General features: G+C 36.2%; 1 pseudogene; it reads left to right on the forward strand.

Annotated features, from left to right (window-relative positions):
• LOC112004529 (flavonol 3-O-glucosyltransferase UGT89B1-like) overlaps positions 1 to 3,521 on the forward strand; it is a 29,227-nt pseudogene extending 25,706 nt beyond the window's left edge.
• The last annotated feature ends 1,583 nt before the right edge of the window (positions 3,522 to 5,104 follow it).

Raw genomic sequence — 5,104 nt, forward strand, 5'->3', positions numbered from 1 at the left:
ATCATTTTTCAGGATTTCAAACCAGAATTTGTGAAAATATTTATTTCCATGGGGAAAAATGTATCTGTAGAATTCTGGTTCAAAATGAAGACATAGGTAATACTCATTGAGTAAGTACCACATGTAAAGGTAATGTGCAACATTCCAATTAGTTACCCAAAAGGCAAAAGGGGTTTTCCATGGTTGGTCCGCATCAGGAAAAACAGCTAGAAAGTGGCACTGGTGTTTTTTAAGATATTCATGAAGGGTTCTAATGATTCTTTTGGATCTGGCTTGAAGGGTCAAAGTTTTTATCTGGTCCTTTATTTCTGGAGGAAGGGTGTCTATCATGGTAAGGATATCATTAGGTTCTGCACTAGGAGGATTTGAGGATGTGGATGGATCAGTAATAGGATATACACACAAGGGTGGAGGAATAATGGTGGTGTTAAGGGCAGGAGGCTTTCTAGAAAGGTAATCAGTGATGAGATTATCTTTACCTTTGATGTGTTTTACTTGAAAAGACCATTGTGAAAACCAATTTGACCATCTGAGTAACTGAGGATAGGGGAGCATTTTCCTTTTGAACTGAAGCATTTTGGGGAAAGAGGACATGTCCATTTCTACTAGAAAATTATGCCCAATAAGATGGAACTGGAATTTTTCAATCCCATGTTTAACTGCTAGAATCTCTTTGAAAGTGGAGTGGTAATGAAGTTCTGAAGCTATCTCTGCAAATGTGGGACAATGACACCCTTAAGATGGTCACCGATATGGTGCCGGTCACCGGTGTGGTGCCGCTACTACGTCTCCGATGCCAAAGTCAGTATATAGAAGTTTTTGGAAAGTAATAAGAAAGTATTGAATATCAGAGCATCTATGAATTCTTTTGGGTGAGTCTATGTACTTGGTTTGTCTCTGATTAAAGCATATATATACAGCTTCATGGTTCCTAGTCCTTGGGGGCCTTAATTGTGGCTTTAGTGCCCTTTTTGTAACGCCTCAGGGCTCATGAATATGGGTTTTGATGAGGCTTCAATGGTCTGCCAACTGTTTGGTAACTATCCAAGGTGATGAATGCTCTTATTAATGGCTCTCCTGTGTTCGTCCGTGTCGTGCCGAGTTGGATGAATATATTTGATGAGATCGTCCAAGGAAGTTGAGTTCATCAACCCATCAATGAGTATGTTCCACCTGTAATAACAAGTGTCATATTACCAGTCTACTCTTTCTCACGAGCGAAGTCGTTTATCTATTGAATTTGATGGCAATAGCACTACTAATAAGAACCTACATGCATAACACTTGCTTCTCTCAGAAAAATCACATCCCCGTTCCCAACCTTTATTCTTCTTCAACCATACTCTCTCTCTCTCTCTCTCTCTCTCTCTCTCTCTCTCTCTCTCTCTCTCAAAGATGAATTTACAATTAGTTCATATTATTCTCACCCCACCTGTGTTGTAGAATATTGCAAATAGATTAGTATATATATATATATATCTTTCATTTAATGCAAAAATTTCATCTTAATTTTTTGTGCATATTGTGAGTCAGAACATAATATCAAGGCCAACTCCATTAAATAAGAGATTTGAAATTTAATTAGAAAGATTCAGAAGTAAAGGATTCATGGAAGTCATAGGCAGAAACTTAATACATGCACAACTTTTGGGAGGGAAAATATAAATATTTAGAGAAAAAGAGATAGAATTTTGGTTGTTTCTAATGAAACACTTGATACGTACTAAGAACAAAAGATAACGAATGGATAAAGTTTGGATTAAAAGATAACAAAGGAATAAAGTTTGGATTTGATAGAGGAAATCCTGACCTCTGTGAACCTTTTGAATTTTATTGAGGAAATCTTGACCTTTGATTAAACTTATCTCATATTTCGTTGACAATAACTTCAGCTATTTAAATACAACAAAGTAACGTAAAGGTCACCATCGCACACTTTTGGTGCATTGGTCACTTCACAAATATAAGTGCTTATGGGGTGTAGGAAGGTAGGGCCGATGTTCAAGTCTCCAAGAAGAAGTTTCACATACATATACAGTTCCTAAAACTAGGACATCACTAAGGCACTAGCAATACAATCCAAATACAACTCAAAATCAAAAATCAATTGGTGTCTTAGTTTGATGATAAAGAGCTATTATCAAGAGTGGATGCTATAGGTTGAAGCTATCTCCAAAAAAAAAAAAAAAATACAACTCAAATACTATTAACTTCCTACTCACACTAATCTCACCACTGAGGCACTAACAATACAATCCAAATACAACTCATATACTAACAACTTCCTGCTCACACTAATCTCTATCTTAACTAATACCTATCAATATAGGTAACAAAACTCTCCCTATATTAACTAATATCTATCAACAAATTAACACTATCTTTTCACTCGAGAATTCTAGCTTTTTGTTCTTATTTTTTTAAAAAAATTTAGCAATATGTTCATGTTTTGAAACTATTTAAGTCCATGTCCCTATTTTCAAACTCGATTTTAATAAAATCGAGTTATGCCAAATGAAACTTAAAAAAAAAAAAAAAAAAAAAAATTGTGGAACTCGAGTTCCATGAACTCGAGCAGTATTGCAAATTTTTTTGCAATTCTAAGCATTTGATAGTCCCAGTGTTGAGTTGCTTTTGGGTTTTAATGCTAAATCTGTCCTACATATGACATTTGGCAGTCCAGATGTAAATGCTCTAACATGGCGAGTTGGGGACTCGTTATCAACTTGTTTAATGAGTTGGAAAGGGTTTATTTGGAACATTCGAAAAAGGATATGGGGCATGATCGTGTGTGGGCAGTAGGACCTGTACTCCCATCTGGGCCTAATCAGAGAGGTGGGTCCAGTTCAGGCAAAGTAGAAGAAATTTTAACGTGGCTTGACACGTGTGAAGATTGCAAGGTTGTGTACATGTGCTTTGGGAGTCAAGCTATATTGAACAATAATCAGATGGAGAAGCTTGCAATTGGGTTAGAGAAAAGTGGGGTCCAGTTTGTTTGGGTGGTAAAGGAGCCCACAGAAGTACACGTGGATGGTGATAACAACACCGTTCCACAAGGATTTGAGGATCGTGTGGCTGGGAGAGGCCTTGTGATTAGAGGGTGGGCTCCATAGGTTTTGATACTGAGTCACGCCATGGGCGCGTTTTTGACTCACTGTGGATGGAACTCGGTCCTTGAGGGGATAATAACTGGGGTGCCACTACTGACATGCCATTGGGCGCTGACCAATTTGTGAATGATAGTTTATTGGTGGACGAGTTAAAGGTGGCAATAAGGGTCGGTGAAGGTAGAAAATTTGTGCCTGACTTGGACGAGTTTGTCACGAGTTTTAGTTGATTTGGTGAGTCAGGAGCGAGTCGAGTGTAAATGAGCAGCTGAGTTGCATGGGGTCGCACTTGAGGCCATTGAAGAAGGTGGGAGTTCGGTTATTGAACTTGACTTGATGGTGAGCAAGTTGGTTGCACTTACATTACCCGTGAAGAATAGTACCTTCAGTGGAGGCTTTAGCAATTTTTTTTGATTCCTCAACAAGCATAAATTACACAATTTAATAAAAAGAAAATCTTATATATTGACAATAACAATAAAAAAACACGTAAATACATAAAGTTTACAATTGCCTTCTACAAGTTTTTATATTTTGAAATCGTTACATGATAAGATGATATCTTTTCTCGTAGCCCAGGATTTGAAAGAAGATTTTTTAAGTTAAAGTCAATATGAATTCGCTTAGAAGATGAAGACGAATCTTGCACAAGAGATGAATCTTGGATACGTGGTTTTATTATCAAATATTTGTCTATAATTCTAGCAAAAGAATTAACAATAAACTATAAGTTCATTTGAAATATTAATAAAATTATTAATTATTGTTGTTTAGTTGTTTTATTAATTTGTTTGTCTTTTATAAACTATAATTTGTTATATTGTTGTTTCATTAATTATAAAATTATTAATTGTTATTTAGCCTAACATAATTTAATTTGTTTGTCTTTTATAATATATTGGTTAATTAAATTATTATTTATTATTTATTAGTTGCTTCATTATTTTTCTTTACTAACTATTAGCACACACCTCACTGTGCACTAGCACACACCCCATGTACATTATCCACTGGCAACCCACTGCTTGCCTAGTGCCTAAGTCCTAACATAATTTAATTTTGTCTTTTTATTGGTAAGTTAGGCTAACTGCCTCTCATGCCTTTACTTCCCACTTAGCCCCATGCCCCCATCCACCCCTCACTTAACAAACAAGCCCTATGGCCCCAATCACAAGAGCCAATCAAATGATAAATTCAAAGTCACAAATCACAATAGACAATACACTAAAAGACAAACTTAGTAACTCACCAACACCAACATCAATGGATAAAGTCAAAACAGGGGCAAATATTAATAAAGTTACAATAAAGCTAAGCAATTACAGTTCAATAAAGCTAGGCAATTTCACCCAAAAAAAGAAAAAAAAAAAAAAAAAGAGAATCAACCAATCAGATAAAGTCTTTAGTCTTAAAGAGAGAGAGAGACAGAGTGAAGTAAGAGAGAAAACCCATTAGAGAAAAAGAGAGAGTCAGAGAGAAGAAAAGTGTAAAGATGAAATACCTTGAGGTTGAGGGAGTAGGGAGGCTTAAGGCTGAGGGACGGTGCCGTTAGGCAGCACGTCGAGGTGACTGGTGAGGAAGGAATCTCTAATCTGATCAGACCGACCTCTGATCTTCAATCCAACTAGCGAGGTGATGACCGATCTCCGATTCGATTGGCGATGATCGATGAGCTCTATTGCTCGAGTTTGAGGCGAAGGCGCCGTCCGTTGGTTGTTGATGACTGATGAGGTTTTTTTTTTCTTTACGTTAGGTTTCTCTATTTCTGATTTCAGTTTTTGCTTTAGTTGATGAATCGGCGGACGCGTATATTGGGTTTTTTTTTTTTTTTTAGATTGGGTTTGCTTTCCTATCTATTGTTTAGGATTGATGTTGGGATTTGGGCAGTGGGCTTGCTCTATTACAAATATATATATATATATATAATTTTTTTTTTATATTTTTTATATGAGGGTGTTTCTGATTTTGCTTGAAGGCATTCCTATTTTTTTTTTTTC

Source organism: Quercus suber, unplaced genomic scaffold (genome assembly GCF_002906115.3).
Source record: "Quercus suber isolate HL8 unplaced genomic scaffold, Cork oak 2.0 scaffold_1001, whole genome shotgun sequence".
In the NCBI taxonomy this organism is placed as follows: Eukaryota; Viridiplantae; Streptophyta; class Magnoliopsida; order Fagales; family Fagaceae; genus Quercus; species Quercus suber.